The following is a 13,876-nucleotide window of genomic DNA, read 5'->3' as shown; positions in this document are numbered from 1 at the left end:
ATTAGGGAGTGCAGATTTCCTAGTCACAAGCATGCTGTTTTGCTACAGTGCAGGTTTAGTGCTTTATATTGTGGGACTTGTTGGGCTGCTTACTCATGTCACAAATGACACTAAAAGTCACAATATTCAAAGGAAAATCTGGACTGGGGCAGCACACCATGCATGAACCTGACAAACTTTGGCAGGGATAGGCTGGGCACGACAGTTTTGTCCTAGCAAAGCAAAATTACATTTTTGTAATTTATGAGCTAACGTGAGGCATTTTTGCACTTTCCCTTGCACAGAATGCAGCACTAAAGTGTGTTTCTGCGCTGCATGACAGTTTTAGCCACATTGTCCCTTGTTGTCACTTACCCTGTAGGTCTTGAAGGTCCTCAGCGGCAACACTATCCTGCCCTACCACTTCTTCCACCAACACAGTTGGGATGGCTGATGCTACCTTATCCTCCAATTAGTCCGACTTATTCTTTTCTTCAGGCCCGCTTCCAGTCCCCGGTGCTGCCCTCTGGTTTTTGGCTCGTTTCTCTTTGGTTGGTTCCAGCAGTTCTTGCACTCTGCACTTTCCTTTTTCTTTGGCCTACACTGTTAATGTTATCCATTATGAACTGCCAAATTACTTTCTTGTACCCTAATGGCCATTTGGAGGTGACAAAGAGATGGTGTTGATTTTTTTTCACATCAGATATTAAAATGTAGTCCTCTTCCTCACTGAAATTGCTCTTCTTCTTTCCCTGGAATTCTTTCTGGACACCTTGGCTGGTGTTGGGGTTGTTGCCCTCACTGCTTGTACCTGCTGCTCCTTCCATTTCTTGCATTTGGTGATTTTTGTTGTTGTTGTAATTAGTCGCTTTTTGAGGCTTTCTTACACACAATGTACTCCAATGTGACACAAAGCGGATTTGTGGCATGCAAGGGTTACTTCACGATCTGCAAATCAGCTTAGCGTCACTTCGCAGCAGATGTGTACAATCCTTTGCGGCATCTGCCTAACAGATGCGTCAACATTTTTTACACACATCGGGACCATTTAGCATGGTGCGCCATACTGTAAATTTGATGCATTCTTGTCATCACAACTTTTTCTGGCGCAACGCTGTGCTACTGCAGTGATGAGTTTGTTTTTATAGATATGCCACTAGGAGCCCGATTCCGATCTGGGTTGGAAAGTTCTCCGACCGAGCCAGATCCGGAGTGTTTTCTGACCGAGCCGGACTCTTGCGGTCTGACTGAGCGAGTACGATGCAGCCTCATGCTGCCGGACCTGGTTCGGTTGGACTCCCATTGAAGTCAACGGGAGCCAGTTGTACGACACGTACATGGGCTCCCATTAACTGAATGAATACATCTCATACAAGGGCTCCCCCTACAGTGGGTACGGGTCGGTGCCATTCACACCTTACATTCCTGTGTTGTGTCCGAGTCGTAAGGCTGCGGGGGACGGGGGTCCGACGCGGCCCCCAAAGGCAGCTACTGGGATATTTTGCGAGCCAGAAACTTCGGCTCGATCCGGCTGTCTGACGCGTGCATCGTACTGCCTCGGTCGGAATTCACCTCCATTGCATGGCACGGTTTGCTTATGGACGAGGCATACGCAGCGGTTTGGACCCGGAAACGATTTGGTTGGCGATTTTGCATTTCTTGCATCGTACTTGCTCGCTCGTACAGCTGTACGAGTCGGACCTAGAACACGCATACGGCTCGTACTTTTTACGGCCGGATCACATTCAGGGACCTTCTGAGCGAGATCGGAATCGGGCCCAAACTGTCATCCACATACATTGAAAGAACATAAGGCTTCAACAGTGTTCTTGATTCCTTATTTTTCCAGGTGATTCAAGACACTCTAATGATTCACCTAATCAAACAATGCAGAAAATCTTGAAAGAATCAAAGTGGCCTGAATAGCATCACAGCTGTATAACTCTTCTGGGATTGATACCACTGGAAGTTCAGCTCTACATCCTAGATGGATCCCACCTCTAGTGAATGTAACAGGTTTTCGATTCAATTAAATTGTATGTCTGGCAGAAGAGTGCATTTTCCAAGAGTTTAGCAAGGTAAGGAAGCTGCAAATGGGTATGTAAATGTCCTTATTTCCCAAATTAAAGGGAAATTGACTAATTCAATTCCAAACTAAAGAAGCATTGGGGCAGTTGCTTATAGTTGGGCTGGTAATTTTTACTAGTTTAACTTTAACCAAACTAAATTTAAGGAAGATCAAAACATGAAAAATGAATAAAAAAGAAAAAAACATACAAATAAATACTGAAAACAAACTGAAAATATAACTAAATAAAAAATTATAAAAAATATAATACATTAAAAAATAAAACCATAATAATTTATATACATATATCTGATGTAAAATACTACCTCACATATTTAATATATTTTGTGAAATAAGAAATATCCCAAAAACATTACAAAAGACCTAAAAGTATAATTATCTTATTAAATATTAACATAATTCAAAATGTTTTTTTAGATTTTTAAAATATAACAGTTAAAATTTACCAAATATGATACATAACAAATATTACATACATGCAATATAAGAAATTGCAACCAAAAAATAGAAAATAACGTATCGTATGCATTATAAAAAGGTGTTTAAATATTTGTACTTAAAAAAAAATACCCACCAGATACTCAAAAGACAACAAAATCTCACTAGAAAAAGAAACATTAACACATTAACTTAAAATATATACAAATGAATAAACAACTAAAACTCTAATATTTCTAAAATAAACACACTTTAAAACACAATCCAACCAATAACGAAAGCTATGAGCTGAAAAGCACTACCATTAATGCATAACCATTTAAATATATTTTAAAAATGAAATTTAATATCAATATTTAATATCTAGATTTAAAAAAAAAAATTAGGCTTCTAATACACTACCCACAGACTAGCCCCATAAAAACTAATAACAAAAAAAATGAAATATTTGAAATTATTTTTAATTGCAATACATTATTAGAAACTCACAAAAATTCTAAGCAATAAGAAAATGTACAAATATTTTTTTAAAGCCAATCTACACTACAAAAGTAAATAATCTGATAAAAATTTAAACATAAAGATAATGCAAAATATTGAACAAAACTAACCTAAATAATACTTACAAAATATAATAAATGACAAAAAACTATATTAAATACTACAATAATGTAAGTAATTGCTATTTGATACTTCGACATTAGTGATAAAAAATGCTAAACTTACCTTCAATTTTCACATTATTGATATTATGGTATACCAGCAATATAAAGGTAGACAAATATTCTAACTCAAAATGCAGTGCTGGAACTGTACATTTCTCCTTATATTGTTGCTAAAGTTTATTCAGTACTAGTCAAATGGCATGTTCTGTTCAGGCCTATCACCTGCATAGTTAATTGTTCACCTTCTGTGTGATGTTTTTTTTTGTTGTTTCAGGGTCAGAGGAGAGCACACGTCAAGTTCGGGTCACGTAGTTTTACACCTGATTGGCATACAATGTTACAAAGAAGTTATCATGAGAATATCTGTGGCCTGCTCAGTGGTAACAAGGGAAGCAACCAGAACAAGAAAGTGTGCACTCAAAGCACATTTAAACATTTTCAACAAACATGAGCAGAGAATAAATACATTAAATAAATAAATCAATGAAGGGAGTACAATTTTAACACTCAGGGGCCGATTCTGATGTCGGACGGACTCATGAACTGTAACCGACTGACCTACTGTCGTCTGTTACGGACTTGCAAGTACGATGCGACCTAACCCTGTTCGGTCGCACTCATATACATCACAATGGGAGCATGCATTACGAATGGAATGCATGCTCGTATTGTGAAATGCAGGGGTGCAGTTCGTCCCGGCAGGGATCAAAAGGGTTACCCCATAGGAGCCCCAAGGCCACCATTCGGCGGCCTCGCACCTTGGGAGACCTACTGGGGGCCCTCAAAGATAGTTTCCGACTGTCTTTTCATGCCGTAAAGACTGGCACGCAAAGGCAGTGCAAAACTGCCATCGTACTCCCTCGGGCAGAAATAGGCAGCCGGCGGAGTACTGAAGGGTTTCTGGATGGTGGACTAATCATCCAAAAATCCGAGTCGAATTGCTTTCCGACCGAGCCCATCAGAATGGCTCGGTTGGAAAGGAATCCGAACTGCACGTTCCGATGTGGGCTTAAGGGCTCTGACCGTCAGTCGGAGCCCTTCCGTCCGACATCGGAATCAGCCCCTGAGTCTACAGAAACAATGTCACATGAACTATCACGTTTTTGAAAATAGGGGACCCCTACTGAGAACAATGGGTCTTGCTAGCTGTAAGGAACATTAACATGGGGTAAAGAATTTGCTAAACGCAAGAACTATGCTATTACATTTGCATCACAGGCCTAATTTTAGATAGGGTCACTTACAGAGTTCATGTGCACATATTATACAAAACACTTCTATTTGATACAAAACTATATTTTATTTGTTTCTTTTTTTTAAATAGTTTCTTCTTTTAGGTAATTAATTTTTTCTTTTTTCTATTAGTTAATCAGTTTCATGTTTTAATTTGTACTCAATTATAATATGCGACCTCATATATTTACAACATATACACGCAATACATATACATTACATACAATACACAACAATAGTGTACAGATATAAAAACTGGGAGAGGGAGTTCCTAGAGTTAACAATTCTTTGCTATGGCTGTCGGTCGGATAACATGCAACGTGCGTTTCGGCGTTTTTGAGCCTTCTTCAGGAGAACCTTCTCAACATATCTATTACAAAATGTACAATAAAACACAATAAGAACATGTATTGACAACATATAAAAGGCCTGAGATTTCATTCTTGATACAATTATGAACACCGTCTACTATCGCCCTATTATCAAGCTGTCGCAAACAGCAGTTAGCGACAGCTTAAAGGCGTTAGCGAGCGGTTTGGGGCCCGCTTTGCATGTCAGCGATATTTATCGCTAATGACATGCAAAGTGGGGGTACCCAACCCGTTAGCGACTGAAAGCAGTCGATAACATCGCTATCGCCTATTCACAAGGCTGGCGTAGCGATGGAAATATTCCCGCTATCGCCAAAAACTAACGCCTGCTCTGACCAGTTCTTAGCCATGTTATCCAATGGGAGGTGGATAACATGGCTAAGAGCATTTTGTCGCTAATGCGAGAATATCGCTATATTCTCAGCGATATTCTCGCATTACGCCGCTATCGCTGGATATTTTAGCGCAATGGAAAAAATCGTTGCTTATAGCATGTTTTCTCCGCTAAAATATCCAGCGATAGGCAGCGATAAAAAAAAGTCGCTAAGTGCATTAAGCGATAAATATCGCTAGTTGTTGGTAATATGCCCCCTAGTGTTTCATTCTCTATATACAATTTCTGAGCCTGTATATATCATTAACTCTTCCTGTCGCCATATATCATTCCATAATATATATCCTTCAGCCTACACGGATAAGGTTACACAAAACAAAAAATATCCTTTATTCTACGCGGATAAGGTTACACAAAACAAAGAATATCATGCTAAGGAAAAATTATCCTTATATGCCAAGAAAAGTCACCCACGGTGTAGAATCATCATATGATCAACGTTAACCAAGAAAAGAGTGACAAAAGATAACTTTTTATCCCAAATATTAGAAGAAATAGATACATACGACAACTATGACTACTTATCCAGGGAATACCTATTAGGTTCGATGTCCAACATTTGGGTATAGTTTCGGGATCAGGGGAGTGGACTTATTCTTCCAAAGTCGTGATATGTCCTAAGAGCTTCAGTCTATTCTGAATAGCTGTAATTATATGGTTGAAGCAGAAGAAAGGTAGGGGGAAGGTGGGCGGGAGGGAAGGGAGGGTTGGGGAAAAGGGGGGGTTGAAAGGAGGGGGAAGGTGGAAAACAGGTTGTTCTAGCAAGAGGGTGTGGGGGAGCGGGAGAGAGGTTTTTTACTTCTGTTATTAGTTCTTAATAGTTTTTGTCCTATTGTTTATTCTGAAACTAGCCTATGGTTTAATACATTTATGATAGTAAAGATTAGATATGTACCTGTGTGTGTATGATTACACGGTTCCAATACTGTAATCCGAAAGATATAATTGTTGTTCTTGGGTTTGCTCCAACTACGTATCTGATCGAAAACAGCAGGTTAAGATAAACCCTGGGTTTTAAATTATTGAATACCGATTCTAATATTGTGTATAGTTCTACAAAGCATAGAAATTGTTTTTTACATTTGCACCTGTACTTACAATAGGTATGGACTTTTTACATCTTGAGGGACTAGAAAATTCAATGGCAATTTTCCTCTTCTGTTTGAGTACTCTAAATGAGAAAATCCATTACTACTATCACAATCAGTTATTATCACAAAAGTATACTTAATGTCATCAATATAAATAGTTTGACTGTTGGCTTACCAAAAGAAGTTTGTATTGGCGTCTATAGTGATGATTGAAAACAAGGTTCAGAACCCTTTGTGGTGTTGTTTCACCTTCACATTATCTCTAAGGTAAAGAGATATATAAATATATGTGATGTCATTTTAATTTACAGGACTCCTAATCCGTTTGTAATAGTTATAAAACATTTCTGAATTTACATTCACATTAAAGTATAATCTACATCACTACTGGGTTTATAAATACCTATTTTGTGCTCACAATTTAAAAAAAAAAAATGTAAACATGGTCTTATTAAAACGTCTTAATTTAATATGATCTTAAACCGAACTAACCATGTTGTTTTAAGATGATAGTGACTGTAGAAATATTGACTGACTGGCTTGACGTGTCTCCATGTGATATTTAGAAAATCATAATACATTCCTTTTGATATATTTTGTATGTATTAGAATTTGTGCGCATTGTCTATTTTGTCTCCCACACCTATAATCACGATGTTACAAGCAAGCGGTTTACCTCTTTTTTGTGCTGTTTATTATTACTCTTAATAACACTATTACTGTATTGTTCCGCATATAGCATATAGTATGTCTTGTTGTCTAGTAAAAGCATTTACCTTGGCTGTACCAATCTAGGTTAATCCTTAGGGGAAAGAGGACTCTATAGTTCAAATGGCCTTCATCTAATTCTATAAACTAGTAACTCTGCTTTTTTATAAGAAGGTCTTTGGGGTGTTTACTTACTTCTAATCTCCGGTGGATGCCCTACGTCCCGCGGTCCGTTCTGTTAGTGATCAGCAGAAATGGGTCCGAGTGTGTTTCTGCTGTTTTTAAAGACATCGCCTGATCTCACAAGTGCGCTATAAAGTAGCTAGAAGATACTTAACACAGACAGAAAAAACGGACTAAAGCTGGTAGATAGTTTTTTGCTGGCCATATTGTAGTATGTTAATTTCCTACTATTGGTTATAGCAGATGGTCCTCAAATTGCTGCCTGATAGGTAGCAGGTGCAGGGGTGACAATATTAATATTGAAGGGATTTTAGCAAGTTAGCAGTGCTATTTATAATCCGTCCCTCTCTCAACATATAAACGTTCCGACAGGCATGCCAGTACTACATGTTCGGTATGTAGTGATATATATAGATAACACAAACCGGTTTAAGTAATTATCTATCATTGCATACCAAAAAGAATAACCGCATATGTGTGAAGGATATTAACAGATGTGAATTGCATAGCTCACAGTACCACAGAACAGTAGCTGCATTTTACGCTTAGGCTTAAAAAGGCCAAAACATGTGTTGTTTCTTGTTTTCATTTCCAAGAGGACTTGACCTACCAGTTCAAGTCAGACTGTCCTTTTGGGCTGTGGGATGCGAATGGTTTTGCATCTAGGATTTTATCATATATTCTGCATTGGGGGTGGAAAGGGTGTATGTGCCTACTTTGTGACCCACTGGGGCACAATTGTATTACAGAAGAGGCCGCAGAAGCTTGTGAGCGCCCTTCTGTAATACTGATAGCACTGGTACACATATAGGGCATTACACAATACAACTGACTTGCCACTGGCTAAACAGGTCATACAATAATGACAGAACTCCTTCACACTGGTCCCTCTTCGGGGCTAGTAGGATTACCTCAACAGCCTGTCATGAATGTTGGTGATGGTTCTCATGTTCTAAATCGGACAAGAAAGCTCTGTAACCCTTGGTCATGTCTAATTCCCAAGAGGACTTCAGGTTCAATGTCTTGTGGCTCACTCTAGAGGACATCGTCCTCCCAAAAGATCTTTATGTGCTTCATGATGGCTCTCTTTGTTTGTTTTCCCAGCCTTCACACTGAAGACATTCAGCCTAGATGGGTCTTTCTTTATCTTGAAACTCTGAGAGCCCAGGCTCATAACCCAGGGCAGACAAATGTTCCCTTCATGCACCAGGTTGTATCCCGGAGGTTCAGATTACTTCTTGTCCATGGTAATCTCATGGACGGTTTTACCACGCTCCTTGTTCTTGCAGGGGCTGGGGACATTTTTCCATACTCCACATTCTATTTTTCCCTTGACAGGCTTTCTTGTCTTTCTTGTTGTAGAGCTTTCTTGTTGTAGAGCTTACTTTTAGCCTCCATTTTAGCTTTCCTTTTAACTCAGCATCTTTTTTCTAATGGCGGTTTGCACATGTGTCCCCTAATACGAGAAAGTGCCTGGTAGATATTGTCACTTGATAGGCAGCACAATTAGTTTTAGGGTGATCTATATTAGAATACAAAGTCATTGTTAGATTTTTGTGCTCATAGGAGACAATGCTTACTACCAAGACTAACTAAAGACCCTGGCACTGTATGATAAGGTTGGTGTTTTATCATTTAAACAGCATCCATGCCGAATTTGGTGAGAAGCACATCACGCTGAAGTTACCATGAAAACTGCAGTGAGCTGTGACCGAGATGTAGCCCTGCTGGGCCCGACCTCCATCCTGAGGAGGAAGATAGCCTTGCAAAAGAAGTGCACAGGCCTGGACACTCAGATCAGTGCATTTGTTAATGCAATGCAATGTCCAGCTTCCTGACATAATATACCAAGGTATGGAGTTAGATTGTTCCAACAGGTCTAGCAGATTGGTACTCCCCCCCATGCTCTCACTAGTGTAGAGGTATTAGTGATAGATAGGAGTAGAATTAGGAACAATTAACATGATTGGATTGATTGTGTTCTTCACCATTATAATAATGCTTATAACCATGATGTATTTTATCTGCTTAATAATCGCAGCTCATGTTTTATTTACAAGGATTAGATCTTTTCCATAAATATTTGAAAATGTATTTTTGTATCTTGTCTTTGTGGCACATTCGGCATGCAAAAGTGAACCACGAAAGGTTTAAATACATTTCTACAAATTTCTTGGGAATGTGAGTGGGCATGTTCGATGTTACTGACAACATCTATTACTCTGAAAGATTAGGATTTTAGATGTGTTACTGTGAGCTAGCCAAAAACCAACATTTATGATGATATTAGACTCTCTATATTGTGAAGTTTTGTTGATCTAATGCTCAGTCCTACTACTTTCGTAAGAACCGTATAAGATGGCCTCATAATGTTCTAGGTCTGGTACCTATTTACTGGGTCTTCTTAGTAGTTTTCTTGTTTGTGCCCATGGCTCCTCTATCACCTTTGCATAGAGAGGTTTGTGGTGATAAGGATTTATCCTCCTCAGCTTTAATAGAAATTACCTATTTATATGTGTAGGTGGATAAAGCCTGTTCTTTTAAAAAGATAGCCCCCTACAGTGTTTCCTTTCTTTGAATTGAATTCATTAGATATGGGGCAAGAGATGATTAGTGCTGTTTATTGCAGACAAACTGTCATTAATAATTTGCCTAGAAATGGGCTCGTCAATGGTGGCGGAAAAGTTCCTTCATAGTTGAGGCGCATGAAGCTTAGAAATATGAAGGGGGATATTCACAAGGACACAACTCCAATTTATCCCCACCCTAATGCAACAAATGTGGAGATAGAATTAACACCCCATTCACAAGCTGGTGCAAACTGCAGACACCACCAGTATTCCCTCGATTACTGCCCCAAAAAGTATCACCACGGTGGACACCACCAACTAACCCTAATGAGATGCAGAGTAGGCGATCCCGTGCAAAAACACATAAAATATCCACAACACCACTTTCACAACAAAATGCAAGATCCGCGATGCCAAACATAAACAGGCGTTAAGCCGCGGTAGCAGCAGGGAATTAACACCTGCTCATTGCTGGTGTAAAGCAGGACGACTACCTGCAGCATGAAAGGGAGCCCAGCCAAGAGACACACCAGAAGATTCCATGGAGACAATGATTACGCAACGTGAATACCCATGAGGACCACAACACCCACTGCAACCACCCCAGACCTGCCACCACCCCCAGGACCCGTCCCGCCTCCCCCCTGGAACACAACAGTGGCAGCTTACACAAAAACAGCGGGCCCACCTGAAATGCACCTGCCACCCACAGTCATGCAACTCACGACACTGCCAATGGGCACGCAGCACAACTACATCCGACATGACACACAACATGCCAACACAACTCCATAGTGAGTCCGGCCTTGCCATGCCCACAACCCAGCCACGGCATGGCACCACAGATACATAATAGCAGGACGTGAGGAGGGGGATGGAGCAGGCATGTGCGAGAGCGCGAGTGACAAAGGAATGTGAACCTACCCAATGCCAGGTGTGGCGTGGAGGTGCTGGACAGACCACAGTGTGCAAACCACGGAAATGGCCATGTGGAGATCAACTGCTGGTGCATGGAGACTAGTGGCCAGTGGACGCTACCATTTCACCACAGGCTGTGGGGCAGAACGTGGAAAGGTCGCACGTTAGGACCCCCCTGCATGCGCGTGCGTTGTGGGTTGGACCTGCATATGCCAGGCCTGCATAGGAGTGTGAACAAAAGGTCCGTCGCCCTGGACTTGGTTCTCATTCGGAATGGACCACGCATCAGCCAGGGCAGCGTCCCTCAGCCTGCCACGAGTCCTGCGCCGAGCGCGGCGGGGCCTGCGGCCCTGAGAGCCTGCTGATCCCAGGCTGCCGGTCCCCAGACCCACCATACCTGCCCCAGTGCACCAAGGAGCCTTTGCTCACCTGCCTACACGGGTGTGTGGCACATAGGGGTCCACCACATGCCAGTGCAAGCTCCAATCACCAGTCCCACGACCTCTGCTGCGGCCCAGTAGGTCCCAAATGTGGAACTGTGTCCTGACTCCTGAATGGCAGTGACCCCAAATCAGTGGCAGCAACCACAGCACCAGACCCCCTTCGATAAGTGAGGCATAATTCCATATGGCAGGCTGGCCACACGAGGTGCCACTAACCCTGTTCAACGCCAGCCGGCCACATGAGGTACCACTAACCCTGTGCAATGCCAGCCAGTCACACGAGGTGCCACTAACCCTGTGCAACACCAGCCGGACACACAAGGTGCCACTAACCCTGTTCAATTCCAGCCGGCCACATGTGGATGAGGGCCCCAGCCTACCCTGTGGACCAGTCGGTCCCACATCCAGAACTAGTTTCGACCCATGAATGACAGAATCCCCACCAGTGAATGCACAGAGAGCAGTAGGAGGAAGATGCGGCTCAGTCCGGATGAAAGCCGGATCAGAGTCACTGAGGTGTTCGTACACTTACAATGACTGACCTGGTGCCATCAGCCCTGTTCACCGCAAGTCACCATCCCGTGGTGGTGTGCCTGTTCCGGCCGCAGTGCGTCCGGGGCCACTGACACTGTGCTGGTCACATCCGAGACCCTTCTTCAGATATATTGGATGACCTTTGTGACGGTGGTCTTGGGCTCATCAACGCCATGTGTCTCTGGCCCTGCGCTGCCTCAGGTCTACACTGTGGTCCAGTAGGTCACACATGTGGAACTGTGCCTTGGGTAAGATGTGGAGGAGCCCACACCATTGGACAAGCCTCATCGCAGCCGGCATCCCCAACAGCACTGGTGCCACTAACTCTGTGCGCAATGAGTCATGGGCACTTTCTGGTTGTACCTTGGGGGCGTCTGTGTCAATGGCCTGGTGGTTTCCTGCATCTTCCACATGCTGGACTGGACTTGGTGTCCGACATGTGTCTGTTCCATACGCCTCCCCCATTGTGACTGGTGCAGCGTGGTGATGGACTCTCAATCATGCCCTGGGGGTATTCCTTCCACTGTCCACCGAGACACTCCGTGGCAAGCTAATTTCACATCTACAAGGACCTGCTCTGCACTTGTGACCCTACCCCAAAGCCCCACAAGTCAGTGTACTGTGGTGGTAGGTCCATGCAGGCCGCTGTGCATCCAAGGCCACTAACTCTGTGCAGCAGAAGTCATGGGCCCTTTATGATTGAATGGTTGTGTCCTTTGAGATGTACACTGTTGATGATTTGTGACTGCACCGGGCAGCCCTTGTCTGCTGGTGTGCACACACCCCACACATATCCAACACAGGTGTTACTCAGTATGTGTGCCTGCTAATAAATGTGCTCTCCACACCACTGGAGTCAAGCTATCCTGGCTGATGATGGCCTGAAACCGGTCCTAGGATGCTTGATTCCGGTCCAGGGAAGACATGGCTTGGCTGTTCGGTCTGGACTGTTCCCATGAGGCACAGGGTCAAGGCTGATTTGCATATGCCCATGTCTGAACTGGGGTGGTGTGGTGAGCAAAAAAAAACATGGATTTAGGCCCAGAACTCTGTACTGGGGTGAATGTATGACATTGTTCTGCATTCTGTCCATCAACTGTTGTTTTTGCATTTGTCACCCCGAGTGGGACGGGTATGCTCAGACGTGAATCCTGTGATCTCCACACCACTAGAGTCCAGCTATCCTGGCTGATAACAGCTGATAGCCAGAAACCTGTCCTAGGATGCTTGATTCCGGTCCAGGGAAGACATGGCTTGGCAGTTCGGTCTGGACTGTTCCCATGAGGCACAGGGTCAAGGCTGATTTGCTTATGGCCATGTCTAAACTGGGGTGGTGTGGTGAGCAAAAAAACAATGGATTTAGGCCCAGAACACTGTACTGGGGTGAATGTATGACATTGTTCTGCATTCTGTCCATCAACTGTTGTTTTTGCATTTGTCACCCCGAGTGCGAAGCGTATGCTCAGACGTGAGTCCTGTGCTCTCCACACCATTGGATTCAAGCTATCCTGGCTGATGACGGCTGATAGCCAGAAACTGGTCTTAGGATGCTTGATTTCGGTCCAGGGAAGACATGGCTTGGCAATTCGGGCTGGACTGTTCCCATGAGGCACAGGGTCAATGCTGATTTGCATATGGTAATGTCTGAATTGGGGTGGTGTGGTGAGCAAAAAAACAATAGTTTAAGGCCCAGATCTCTGTACTGGGGTGAATGTATGACATTGTTCTGCATTCTGTCCATCAACTGTTGTTTTTACATTTGTCACCCCAAGTGGGACAGGTATGCTCAGACATGAGTCCCGTGCTCTCCACAACATTGGAGTCAAACTATCCTGGCTGATGATGGCTGACAGCCAGAAACCGGTCCTAGGATGCATGATTCCGGAACAGGTAAGACATGGCTTGGCAGTTCGGGTTGGACTGTTCCCATGAGGCACAGAGTCAAGACTGATTTGCATATGGCCATGTCTGAACTGGGGTGGTGTGGTGAGCAAAAAAAGATGGATTTAGGCCCAGATCTCTGTACTGGGGTGAATGTATGACATTGTTCTGCATTCTGTCCATCAACTTTTGTTTTTACATTTGTCACCCCGAGTGGGACGGGTATGCTCAGACGTGAGTCCCGTGCTCTCCACACCACTGGAGTCAAGCTATCCTGGCTGATGACGGCTGATAACCAGAAATCGGTCCTAGGATGCTTGATTCCGGTCCAGGGAACACATGGCTTAGCAGTTCGGGCTGGACTGTTCCCATGGGGCAC

Source organism: Lissotriton helveticus, chromosome 7, assembly GCF_964261635.1.
Source record: "Lissotriton helveticus chromosome 7, aLisHel1.1, whole genome shotgun sequence".
Taxonomy (NCBI): Eukaryota; Metazoa; Chordata; class Amphibia; order Caudata; family Salamandridae; genus Lissotriton; species Lissotriton helveticus.
The sequence above is the reverse complement of the archived record's forward strand: the minus strand, read 5'-3'. Positions refer to the sequence as shown.